Source organism: Neofelis nebulosa, chromosome 14, assembly GCF_028018385.1.
Source record: "Neofelis nebulosa isolate mNeoNeb1 chromosome 14, mNeoNeb1.pri, whole genome shotgun sequence".
NCBI lineage: Eukaryota > Metazoa > Chordata > Mammalia > Carnivora > Felidae > Neofelis > Neofelis nebulosa.
In genome coordinates, this window is record NC_080795.1 from 18,351,234 (window position 1) to 18,365,636 (window position 14,403).

The 14,403-nt window shown below is 37.4% G+C and overlaps 1 protein-coding gene across 1 annotated transcript in view; it reads right to left on the reverse strand.

Annotated features, from left to right (window-relative positions):
* The window catches only part of CPA6 (carboxypeptidase A6), a 541,179-nt gene that overhangs the window by 467,491 nt on the left and 59,285 nt on the right, over positions 1-14,403 (reverse strand). Inside the window, exon 2 of the mRNA XM_058699770.1 lies at positions 8,657-8,770. The gene's annotated coding sequence lies outside the window, so the exon portion shown is untranslated. The remainder of the gene's footprint in view (positions 1-8,656; positions 8,771-14,403) is intronic.

A 14,403-nucleotide genomic window follows, 5' to 3' on the forward strand; every position in this document is an offset into this window, starting at 1 on the left:
TTTTTTTTTTAATTAAAAAAAAATTTTTTTTAACGTTTATTTATTTTTGAGACAGAGAGAGGCAGAGCATGAACAGGGGAGGGGCAGAGAGAGAGGGAGACACAGAATCTGAAACAGGCTCCAGGCTCTGAGCTGTCAGCACAGAGCCTGACGCGGGGCTCGAACTCACGGACCGTGAGATCATGACCTGAGCTGAAGTCAGACGCTTAACCGACCGAGCCACCCAGGCGCCCCACAGTTTCTTTTTTTTAAAATACAAATTTCCTCTTTTAAAATGCAACTATGACTGAGATGATCATCAAATTTTGTCCTATACACATGAAAATCTTACAAGGAAAGATTGGGTGTTTACATAAGCTAAGGCAAGCTGTAAACTAAAAAATGGATACTTAGAGAAAAATATAAAGAGGGAAGAGGCAATCTCAGGGAGTGGGCAAGAGCTCTTCAAATTAAGTGATACAGACATCTCCCAAAGTTCTGTTCTTCTTATGGAGATGAAAACTTACTCTTTTTCCTCCTAAAATGGGATTTTCATACAACATGTGCAGATGGATTCTGGAATTCCTGAGACAGACAGACAGACACACACACACACACACACACACACACACACACAAACACACAGAGATAGAGACAGAGACATAGAAAGGAAGAATTTTTTTCATAATCAAAGACTCAGCATGTATGCCATGAATAAGAAAGTTGAAAAAAAAAAAAGAAAGTTGATCAACATTATGTTTGAAGAAAAAAGCATTGATTTTCATATGATTATTTGGGCTACTTTTCCACATTAAGCAATATTTTAGTGCTAGCCAATGATTTCCACTTTTGAATGTACTGTTCTCCAGAAATTGATGCAGTTTAGAGAGGCAGTGGCTGTAATCACGGCTCCATCTCCCCAAAGCAGAGAGTCCCGGTCTGCTTCTTAATTGTCTGCCAGTCTCGTGTCTGCCTGGTGTCAGCTGCATTTGTTCTGGGAAATTTGCTGCTCCATTGCTGTTGGCCTCACAAAAGGATCACAAATACTTCAAGGTCATGTACAGTGTCCTCTGGAACCAAGTGGAGGAAACCCCATTTCCTGCTAGAATCAGTTGAGCTTCTGGTACAAAAGGTCACTATTGGCTACAACCTCTTGTGTGGCTCTGGAACTCACTGAAGGAACTGGTCCAAGCAGACATGGGTGTGGAGCAGGAATTGGCCTGCCATTAATTTACTTGGCCTCATGCTGATGAATAATAATGACTTAGATGTCACAGATTTTTATCTAATGGGAGCATAAAGGATTTTAAATCCCCAAACTCCCATCAACTCCTATGCAACTAATTGAAACTTAAAGCACTGGCATTTTTCTTCCTATTGTTGCTTAGGGCAGCTATTTAATAGAAAATATGTAGAAATGTCTGGATGTAGATAACATTTCAACTGATTTGATTATAATCAGATTCCTGCATCCCTTCCTTCAAATCACTGAGGGTGATTGTTCAGAATGATAGTTTTACATTGTATGTCTCAATGTAGCTAATCCAATCTCATCATTGTTTTAAAGTATTAAAACTCCCAGAGACGGATTCCTCTTCCTCCTCCTCTTCCTGCTTTGTTTTTCCTTGTAAGCACTGCTGCCTATAGAGCTAAGCTGGTAATAAACATGTGATTATAGTCAATAATCATTCCCCCTCCTTTTTTTTTTTATAGCCAATGTCAGTACCACTTCTCCACCTTAGGTCATGAGTGTCCTGTTACTTCTGATCGCCAAACTTCAGTGCGTTGTCACTTGCATCAATCATTTTACTCTCTGCCTATTTTGGGAGATAGTCTTATTTGAGTTTCTTGAGTTTCTAGGTCTTGCTGGATGTGCCAACACCCACGCACATCCCTATGTGGCTCTATCACCCAGGCCTTTTCTCATATTTGTTTATGCAGCTGGTAACTCGTGAGATGAGGTAATATTTGGGCATAGAGCAGGCCAGCTCACTTCTTGCTAGAAAAGCAGTGGATTCCCCAAGCTCCACTGATGCTTGCTGTGCTATGAATAATGAAGTCCTTTGCATCTGACCCAAGATCTTGGGTCTTCTGCTAAGCACCCAGACAACTGTTATAGGCTACCTTTACAGCTTATAAGTGAGATAAAATCAAATCCAGAACCAATAGTCTATACCAACTGGATTGCTTTTATATATGTGCTTTTGCCCCCAAATAGTAAGCCCCTTGAGATCAATAGTCTGAGTCATGTTTGTACTGCCTTTGGTAAACTTACATAAACATTCAGTAAGTGTTCACTGGCCATGATGATATCAACTTATACCATGAAGAGGTGAAATTTTGATATCAAGACAGCAAGGATATCATTGTGGCAACCTGTAATGCCATAGGATGTCAATTCTTGTTTACTCCTTACTTATCCTAACTCGTGAAGTAGGTGATACTATGTTGTGGAGAGATTTTTCTGTAGGAAACAGATGTGAAGAATTAGACTACAATAAAGAGATATTGAGAATATTGCAGACATGGTTACTCCACATATCTGTTCCCACCCTAGTGACAAACAGCTTCAGGAAGAGCAGTCATTTGCCACGAAGAAGAAAACTCACTTAAGGGGGAAAAAAGGAGGGACAGAGCTACCAGTCCTCTATATTAATACAGTAGCAAATCTTTGTCTACCTCTTTCCTATTTACTGTGGAGAAAGTGGCAGCTTTCTTTGAACTGAAAACCATCAAATGGCTGTCAAAGGAGCCCAGTAGGCGCAAAGATTCTCTGAGTTAATAAGTTACTTTATCTTTTTGAGGTAGAAATCACTCATTTCTCTAACAAGTAAATATATGAACTAATTTCCTTCTCATTTCAACAGACACTCTTGTAATGCTAAATGATGCACCAATATGGTATATTGCTATGCTAATTCTGTGCTTGGAAGGTGTTCCCAGGAAAGCAAACCTACTGGTGTGATGAACATGAGAATTCCTGTCTCTTATCTCCCATGGCAGAGAGCATCATTGACCTAAAGCCCCAGCAACCTTGCTATGAAATCCATTGCCATGTTTGCACAAAGTTCATGCTTCTCAGGTGCTGCTCTCACTCAGTGAGTGTGGCAGGAATACGATAGCAGGTCCATTCCTGAAATGTGTGGGACTCTTCATGGGTGACTTTGGTTCAGGATGCCCCAACAGCCTTGTGGAACTCCCCTTAAAAGTGAATTTCCACCAACCTTACTTCCTTGTTTCTATTCCTCTCTGGGGATCAGATTTGCACCACAGTCTAATGGCTCTCCTGCCCTTCCCCAGCTCTCTCCCCATTTTCTCCCACGAGCATTAGCCCTAATAAATTTCCAGCATGTTCAATCCTGTCTTGGTATTGGCCTCTTGAAAGACATGGACTAACTAAATTGCCCCAAAAATTACCAATGCTATTTGTTGAAAGTGTGGAGATTCTTAGAGCAGTTTGAGAAGTGCATATTATAATCTGAAATTATGAATACTGGATTTATTCATAATAATAAAACTCTGAGAGTTCCAGGAATTTGAGGGGAAATTATAATAAAATACAATTTATACTGTGAACTTCATATTTCAGCAGTTTCATTTTAAGTTTTTATTCTAACTCCAGTTACATTTATCAGGATAGTGGTCTCCCAAATACATCCTTGGCTTTCTCAGACTATCCATTTGTTTACAGAGATTATGTGCCTGAAATGTACTTGCTTTCTCCTCCTACCACCTTCATCCCTGATTGTCTTATTTATCCTTCAAGATCAGTTCCAACTGGTTCTGTGAAGTCTTCCCAGCCTCTTCCTAAGCAGAGTATTTCTGTGTTTTTCTTGCTTACAAAGAACTATTATTTAGTATCTGACTCATCACAGTCACTTGCTATCATATTTGTTACATTACCATAAGATATTTGTGTTATCTCTTCTGTGGCGGGAGTTTCTTATGGGGGGTTGTGTTTTATGAGTATATGAGTCCTTCTCCTTTCAAAGAGACAGACCAGTGCCCAGCTCACAGTATATGCTCTGAGCACACTTAGAGAGTTGAATGCAACTACTTTCTTGGTCACTGGCTATTTAATAAGGAAGCACCTGAGAGGTTAGCAAGTTAGAGCCCACCAGTGGGGATAGTTCTTGCTTTTTTTTGCCTGTCTCTTGACTGCTGAGAAATAGTGCTAATCATAAAGTTATATAATGTTCCGTACCAATACTTTTTAAAAAGACAAACATTAATGATTTAAGACCAGTAAATTGAATCTTTGAATTTGAAATTATAACTACCTTCTACAAGCAGAGACAGATCTGACTTCTGACTTTTCCCTCAAATTCTTTCCAAAGGGAATGCCAAACTCCATATTCTATTCCCCTCCTCAGTATGTTGCAGCATTTTCTACATTATCTCAACATATTCCCCCTCATACTGGACTTGTTAGGAACTATCAGAATGCTTTGTGTTTCTGTGGAGAAAAATCACCTTTTCCTCCCCTGGGATTCACATCTGTTTCTCCTGTCTTCATGAGCCTCTGCCAAAGGCCTGAGACTGTTAGAGATTTAATATCTGGATCCTTTTGAAGTCAGAGCAGAGATCAGGCCCTGTCCTTTCATCTGGACACATAAAGCTGTGATGTGAGGAGAGAGACTTCTGACTGCTGCCAAATTTTTGTTAGCCTCTAGTCTTTGACTCTTGCCCGTGTCTCTGTGTTAAATTGCACTAGAGATGCAGAAACAGATCAGAGAATTTATCTGTAAACAACAATGTCTCAAATGACCATTTTATTTTATGGCTTTGTAAAAGCATGATATGAACATATCGGTGTTCTTTTAAAATATCATGATATAACCCCCTGTGAATGTATTCAACTGTGTTTGATTGCGGGCTTCTGTAGAATAATTCAAATTGGGCTAAGCCTCCAAATTAGGGAATGGTGAAATTTGGGTAAGAAACTTCTGGCCACAAGGTAAGGCAAGGTGAATATAAACTTCTCCTTTGTCTTCTCTATTCCTGCAAAATGTAATAGCTCTCTGTTGGGTGTATACAATTTTACTAGACATAATTGGATATGTTTTGGGCTTGATTTTAAATTCATTCATTGTAATAGAAACTCTGTAATTTTAGGGTGATTTGCAAGGTTTCATGTAAGAAGTTTGGCAGTAACTCGGGCCCTGTGGGAGGTAGGCTCAGCAAATATTTCTAAGGTTCCTCTCTGGTCCATATGTCTATATATATGGTACCCTATTATAGCCATCTACTTTACTATTTTTCATTATAAGAATGCATGAAACTTTCAGTGGGTTTTACAGAGACCATGAGTAGCCAGGGAGGAAGCATAATACTCATCTCTCTGATTTCAGATCTCCAAAATATAGAATTCTATCTCTCTTTTGCTAAGAATTAGCTTGGCGGTGAGCACAGATTTCCTTTCCTAAGACTCTCCCTGATCTAAAATCTCCTCTCTAATTTCCTTCCTCTATTGAGCTAGAAGCATTTTATTGGGTATGGGGAAATGGTGTGTTGTAGATGACAGGGAATGTAAGCTTTATCTAATTGAAACTTTGGATTTTTTTTCTTCTTTTATATCTGAATCTAGCCTTCTGCACTAAAAAGCCAGAATTACTGCTAACTTTCTTCTCTGTTTCCTTTATTACTCTTCACAGTTTAGAGCATTCATTGATATGTCATTGAACAGAGATGAATTTGTGTGTCTTTGTCGAGTTCCTGTAATAATCCACATGTCATGTGGCCTATGTCAAGATATAATCTTCAAAAATAAACAAGTAACTCACAACACATGCAACAATTAATTCAACATGGATCAACAACATAAATATAAGAGCTTTCTTCTAAGAGTTTCTTAGAAGAAAACACAGTGATAAATCTTCATGACCTTATATTTTGGCAATGGATTTTTAGATCTGACACCAAAAGCATGAACAGTAAGAGAAAAAGAATAGATAAATTTGACTTCATAGAAATTTTAAAAATTGTGCATCAAACGACATTATCAAAAAAGTGAAAAGATAACCTACAGAATGGGGGAAAATATTTTCAAACCATTTATCTGGTAAGGATTTAATATCCAGAATATATCAAGAACTCCCAAAACTCGACAAGAGAATAGACAAACAACCAATTAAAAAATGGGCAAAGACTTGAACAGACATTTCTCCAAAGAAAATATACAAATGGGCAATAAACACATGAACAGATGTTCAACATTACTAATCATTAGGGAAATGCAAATCAAAACCATAATGAGATACCACTTCATACCTACTAGGATGGCTATAACTTCAAGAAAATGGAAAAATAACAAATGTTAGGGAAACTGAAACCTTCATCAATTGCTGGTGAGATTGTAAAATGGTGAAGCTTCTGTGTAAAAGAGTTTGATGGTTTCTCAAAAAGCTAGATATAGAATTATCATAAGACTCAGGAATTACATTCAAATCATTGAAATCAGGGGCTTAAATAGATATTTGTATGCCAATGTTCTTTGGAACACTGGAACATTATTCGCAATAACAGAGAGGTGGAAACTACCCAGTGTCTATCAACAAATGAATGGATAAACAAAATACAGTACATACATAGGATGGAATATTATTAAGCCAAAGAAAGGAATGAAGTTCTGATACATGCTACAGCATGTATAAACCTTAAAAATATTATGCTTAGTGACAGAGGCAGATGAAAAAGGACAAATATTGTATGACACCACTTATATGAAATATCTAGAATAGGCAAATTCATAGATAGAAAAGTAAGTTAGAGTTTACCAAGAGTTGGGAGAACAGGAGAATAGGAATTACAAAATCTCTATTTGGGATGATGAAAGATAGCGGTGATGGTTGCACAACATTGTGAATGTAATTAACATCACTGAATTATAACCTTAAAAATGATTACAATGGCAGTCAATAAATAAATATGTGGGGTCACAAGGGTGGCTCAGTCGGTTAAGCATCCGACTTTGGCTCAGGTCATAATCTCATTGTTCTTGAGTTCGAGCTCTGCATTGGGCTCTCTGCTGTCAGCGTGGAGCCGAGCCCACTTCGGATCCCTTACTCACATGCTTTCTAGCTCTCTTTCTCTCAAAAATAAATAAACATTTTTAAAATTAAAAAATAATGAATATAAGTGGTTTTGTTCCCTTATATCATATAGACAAGCCAAATTTGAAAGATGAGTTTAAGCATTAGTTTAAGGCTAGTAGGAACTGATATTTATTCCCAGGAAGATAATTTAGAGTAGAAACAACAGTGTTTCATAAGACGTGTGAGAAGACATAAATATTTCACCCTTTGCTAGGTTTCCTGTGCCTAGAAAAGAATTCTCTGAAAAAAGCACAGAAGGTTCACTTGAACCTTGTTGTCATTGATAGCTGATGAAGACAATCCACATCAGAGGGTATTTGTGTTGGTGGAAGTTTTCCATTAGCTTCATGTGAGTTTTTCTATAGGAATTAAAAATTTACCTTAAAAATTTTTATATCTTTGTCTTAGTTACTAAATCTAACAGTCTTTGTCAATATCAACAAAACATAATAGATTTCACAAACGCAAAAGTCTTTACTCAACCTTCCTTCCTTCCTCTCTTCCTTCTCTTCTCTTCTCTTCTCTTCTCTTCTCTTCTCTTCTCTTCTCTTCTCTTCCCTTCCCTTCCCTTCCCTTCCCTTCCCTACCTTTCCCTTCCCTTCCCTTCCCTTCCCTTCCCTTCTCTTCTCTTCTCTTCTCTTCCATTCCCTTCCCTTCCCAACTTCAGAGTTGGTAACAGGATCTACTAATACTCTTAAAATAAATAACTTTATTTCTGCTTGGATGACGACCTGGATTAGGACTAAACCTTCTTAACTGTATAACACCTTTCTTCAGGGAAATCTGAAATCTTTGGATTTATTCCTGTTCTAATTTCTTTTGTAATCTTAACCATTTTGGAAGATAAGGGAGATGACAGAAGTGAAGAGAAAGAATAAGAAGTAGCCAATAACTAATTTTTTATCCACTTGCATGGTAGCTGACCAGCACATTAAAAAATATCCAGAATTGTGCTTCTTGATGCTAATATACCCTTATTTGGGATTTGCAAAAAAAATTTATGGAAATAAAAAATTATTTGTAATCATATAAAAGCTATGTAATCATATAAAAGCTTCATAATATAAAATGGTATATTAGAGATAAAAATATACACACAAAAACAAACATAGGCACATCACAATCTCAGATTTTTTCTCAAGCTTGTGGTCCTGATATATAGTCTTTGAAGGGGATGTGATAAGGGCCCTGAAGGAAAAAGAGGAAGGGGGAGATATATATATATATATATATATATATATATATATATATATATATATACACATATATATATACGTGTGTATACACGTATATATATATATATACACACGTATATATATATATATATGATAAAAGATACATATGTAACTTAAGGATAAAATATTTGTTATGTCAGAAATTGAATGAGGATAAACAAAGACAGTGACTTTGAATGCTACTAGAAAGAAAACAGCTACAGTGAGCATAAAAGAAGGATGGGTAAAGAGAGATGAGTACAAAAAATGGGGACTTGTGGAACAATGACATAAAATAAGTGGGAGTAGGGACACTGGTGTCTTTCTCATATGCTTTCAAGAGGCTAGAGTGTTGTAGTGCTAGATTACCTGGGTCTTTTGCCTTTCAAAGCTATTTCTTCACTCTGTCACACCTGTAGGTTCAGGAGCCTCCTCATCCTCCAGAATACATAGGCACTCATGTTCATGTTGCTCGAGTTTCTGCTGCAAAACTGTTGAAAACCAGAATGAGGGCTCCATCATATTCTAAGAAGTCAAAACACCTCAAATACCTGGGGGGATACATAACCTCTATAGCAAATTAAACATTTCACAAGATATTTTAACTATTGCAGTCAAAATAACTTCTCTATCAGAAGCAACTGACCAATTTGACCGTTGCTTTACATGATCTTCTAAGAAGGCTGTTATAGGTACAGTGTTTTGTCATTGACTCATCTGTTCATTGATTCAAGTACATGCTTTGTAATATGCTACCACCTACCTTTATGAGTACTTAGTTAGTGACTTTTTGATGTAACATGTCTTGAAAAGTTATACTACCTTTCAGACAATTGCTTTTTCCCCCCAGAATAGCAAGATTTTCACATTAAAACACACTGAATAAACATGGCGGTGCTTGGGGACACCTGGATGGTTCAGTGGGTTGAGTGTCTGACTTCGGCTCAGGTCACGATCTCACAGTTTGTGAGTTCAAGCCGTGCATTGGGCTCTCTGCTGTCAGCCCAGAGTCCATTTTGGATCCTCTGTCTCCCTCTCTCTCTGCCCTTCCCCCACTTGTGCTCTCACTCAAAAATAAATAAACATTAAAAAAAAAAACCATGGTGGTATTTCAACATTATGATTTCAGGCAAAGATATGCTTACCAATTCACTCAAAACAAGATTTTAGTGCAAGAACAGCATGTGGAACACATTTAAATTGCATACTGTGAAGGATGTACCCAAAATGTTTTCCTCTGTGTACATAAGACAAGGGAAAGAGATGAAACAAAGCATCTTCAGCTAGTTATTCACATGGGCTGTTCTGAAGTGTTCTGAAGTGTTCTTATGGTTATTTAGTCTTTATTTTGCCCTAAAGGTGTGTTTCTGTGCTGTAAGTTGAAGTGTACATTTGAGTGCCAGACAACTATGAGTCTGAAAATGGTTGAAAAATTGGCAAAGAGAATGATGAAGAATAAACCCTCCAAAGAATGTTTCTCACCCCCCTTTTCTATAGCCCACCATCCGCTATAAGTCTTTTATTGCATTTTAAGTATGAACTATACTTACTGTAAACTATTAATTACAAGAAGTTACTTTCATCATTTAATGCACGTATTTTTCTAAGACTTTATGTATCTAGGGCTTTGGTATTGATAAAGCATCATAAATTTCCCCATCAAATTTAATGGATTTCTATTAAATAAGTTTTTTCACTTCTCTGAGCTTTCCTTTTCTTATCATCTGAGCTTTCCTTTCCTCATCATAAAGTGGCCCTGGGGGTGCTGTGAGGTTTTAAAATAAATAAGTGAATAAATAGAAATAAATAAATAAATAAATAAATATCATGAGTAAATAGTTTTAAGCACTTTAGCAGCATTTATTTATATGCTGGTAAATGTTGTGTGAATCATAAATCATTTTTTTATGCATTAAATTGCCTATGAGGTATTAAAACTTCATTGTTTGAAAATAAAAAAAAATAAATTTAATGGAGATCTTCGTTTAATGGCTCTTCACTTGGTGGCAGCATTTCACAAATGAACTAAAGTCATTAAGCAAAGGAATACACTGATGGAATAAAAGAGATGAGTAAGTTATAGCCCCATCCTTGAAGGAACTTGCAATTTTTTAGAGAAGATGAATAGATTTGTACATAAGAATATACAGTATGTAAAAAGTCATGTAAACTATACAGAAATAGGACTATATTTTTTACAAATAAATAAGCATACCTGAGCTTATACATCAAAACTACTCTTATCTCCTTTAAAAAGTTCTCTTGGAAAGTAAACACTGTCATTTCTCAAAAACTTATTTGATTAAAAAATGAGTTGTGATTATAAAGTAATAGGAATGGTGTCACAGAGAAGCACTGGGATGTAAAATGCCCAGAACACAGATAATTGATTTTTCCAAAAGGATGAATATCCTTAAGGATCTTTCCATGACCTACTTAAAGAAGAATACTTTCCTTTCAACATTTTCTATATAAGACAATAACAAGGTTGAGAAGAGCTGATACAAAGAATTCAATTGCTGAAGTCCCACACAAGAAGTTAGGTTAAGTTCAGATCCCACAATGTGGACATTTTTGAAATGAGAAATAACCAAACACAAAAGGAAGTGACTTCGAATAAGCTGAATAGACTCATTCTAGGAGATATTCTTTTCCTTGCTTAAAACCATTGTGGGAGTCAGAAGTCGTCTAATACCTTTTTATTCCACAGAAACAAGCATTTTCGGAGTATATTTGTGGACATTGAAGAATATTCAAAAGGAGTTTATATGGCAAGAGAAGTGAGGATAATGAATTTGTGTGTCTGAAAGGGGTCCGCAATCAGCCATAAGCATTGGGACAAGTAAATGGTCACCTCATATGAACCAGGTCAAGGTTCAAATTAAGTGAAAGGAAAGATAATACTGAGTCAGGACACAAAGAAGTTCTCTAATGGCATTCTAGAGGCCTCTGACCAGGCTCTTCAGCATGCCCTATGATAATGCTAGTTAGCCTCAGTGCCATCAGACCCACTCATACGACTTGCATATTTTTGTATGTTTATTCCATAATGTGAGTTCATTTCTGTGCAACCAATTCTTTTTTGCCCAAAGTTTAATAAAAATGTAAACATAAAGGTTCTGTCAAGGGGAGGTTCTTGGACTGAATGGATATTGTATTTCTGACCTGAATGGACATTGTATATACTCTTAACATTCAGATCTGCTTACAAGCAGATATAATATTGGTCCCATTACAGAGTGAACAGGTCCATTAAGTAAACATTCTTACATTAACCAAATATTATTACACCAAGGATTGTACATGGTTAGTGCTTAAATTCTCTCTCAAAATAGACATATAGAGGTTTCTTTAGCACTATACTAATAAATACCTCTGTTTCAACAGTATCATCATCCTAAAAGGGTCACAGCAAGGAACTTCAGACTTTGTAAAGTCCTTGCTGATGCCAGTTACTCTGTGTGTGCCTTTCCTGATAGAGTCTTTGCTCTTTTCCATCCTGCTCCAGCCCTAAGAAACTGACCTGGAAGGACTGCATTGTCCAGGCTGATCTGCCCTCTGGATTTTGGTTGGGTTTGACAAATGCAATGCAGGAGACTGGAGAGTGAGAGGAGGAAGAGGTCAAGGTATTTATTCCTGCTGCTCTCTGCCTGGCTTGGCAGTGTCTGCATTCCTTTACAGATGGCCTCAGCTCTTGTCAGGTGGCTGCTCTCCCAGGGTTACAGCTGTTACCATGCTCCAGTACAGCTCTCCTTCGGGACCGCCTGCTGTCACCGTAACATCCTCTGTTGGTTCCTTATCCTTGGCAATCAACCCTCTTCGATTTCCCCGTTTGAATGCTTTCCTGTCCGAAACAGGTATCTTCTATGTATTATTTTCTCATACATTATTTTTTTCTCATTAACACAAACATTTATTGATACCATTTATATAGCAAATTAGGTTGAAAGTGAAGTTTGGATGGCTCGAATTCACCATTTGTTTGTGCACAAAAGTATTCTCTTATTTATAAATAAACCGTTTTTCTTTGGCATCCATTAGTTTTTTTCCAAATATTGGCCTGTGTCAAATGTTAAAAAATCAATTTAGTTTCTATCACACAAGACTAAAAGTGATTCCACAGACAGTTTGACTGTATGATGACCTAAAACATCTGATGTTAAATGTCATTAAAAACTGCTATTTGATCACCTTTGTCAGTTTGTGTTATTTAAGACAGAGAAGGCTGGGATTTTATAAATTCCAAGTCTTATTTGAACAGTCCGCACATAAAAGTCGTCTTTTCATTTGGTGAAGTGGTATCCATGAAGCCATGGACCTCTGCATTCTTGTCTCTGCTGGTCAGTAAGAGCCATCCTTCCAACTGTCATCATTCAGAAGACCAGAGGTTTTAGGAGCTGGCAAGGATCTGTGAGCAGGCTGTACAAGTTTACTGTGAGGCACCGGTAAACCCTAGCAGAAGAGGAGAGAATCCAGGCATTCTCAGCAAGTCACTTCTCACTGGGGTTGTTTCTGCAGATTTAGTAGAAGTGGTGCTGTGGATCTTGTTGGATGTGCTGGGACTGTGCTCTGACCCGTGGGAGGCCCAGGTGGGGAGGTGGTTTGTCCGAGCCGTGTCATTTCTTTGCTACTGTAAGAACCAGAGCTGTGATTACTAAATGCTTTTATTGCTTGCTGAAAAACCAAAGGAGATAGTACTGCAGGGAAGTGGAATTAGCTTGGAGAAGATATGGCTGAAGCCTGAGGTTGCATGTGAAGTGTTCCTCCATTTGGCACTTGAAAATTTAAATCATTTCTGTTGCTTTTTACTGAGTCAACCGGCAAATTAGATGTTTGGGACTCTCATGCATTTATTTATTTAATTCCCACAATGCCACTGTGAGAGTTATCACTCTAAAAGTCACAAAACAGGGGCGCCTGGGTGGCTCAGTCAGTTAAGTGTCCGACTTTGGCTCAGGTCATGGTCTTGTGGTTTGGGAGTTTGAGCCCTACGTCGCGCTCTGTGCTGACAGCTTAGAGCCTAGAGCCTGCTTCGGATTTGTGTCTCCCTCTCTCTCTGCCCCTATCTTCCTTGCTCTCTCTCTCTCTCTCTCTCTCGGAATTAAATAAACATTAAACATTTTTTAAAAGTCACAACACAGAATCATACCTACCAAAAAGTTGGAACTTAGATTTGAATCTAGATTTGCCTGACTCTCGGCCCCTGTTCCTTCCACTGTACATAGTTTCCTTCTAGAAGGCTTGTGAGTACTTAGCACAATCATCCATAAATTACTATTATTATTTCCATTTTACAAATGAGAAACTAAGAATCAAAACCATCTAACCCCCACTCCCCAACAAACATATTTTACCATCCACATTATCATGAGTTTACTCTGCCACTGTCTTTATCACAATGTCTTAACTTATTGCAGGAAATTTTTGTCCAGAGAGATAAAAGTTAAAAATGATTTCAATGTTTCTTTCAGGAACTTCCTGAAAAATTCACTTTTAATGAACATAATACTGTTTCGCTTTTCAATATATAGCTTCAAACAATTCTTTGCTTTCTATGATTCTTCCATACCCTCATCTCATACCCCTCATTTTGCTGTGCCCACCAATCCTATAGCGTTGTATTGTGACCTTTATCCTAATTAAGCCTCATCCTTTGCCCTGAAAGGCTGGCCTTAAATGAAACCCAAAACCTCATAAATATGACAACTTTTCTCTCTTCCCTCCAAGATGCTACAAATTCATGGTCATAGCAGCGTTCTCCCTTACTGAGGTAAGCAATAAACTTAGATTTAGCTTGTAAACAGGTTATTTTGGTGGCATTTTTGAGGATCCAGCATTTGGCAACATTAACACTTATAGACTTAAATAATCACCCCACTTTATCAATATAGGAAGAGATGGAGTTGAGATTCAAATCCGGGCATTCTGACCCTGGAGCCGTCTCATAAACAACACACTGTTTTGCCTCTGATAGGCTATAATATCAGAAGAAAATGTGACAAGTTATCCAACAGAAATGTTACTATTTGGTCACAAGAGTGTTTAACACAGTCCTTGGTGACTTAGTAATAGAGCATTATTATCTTTTAGGTGTTCAGAAATAAAATTATTAATAA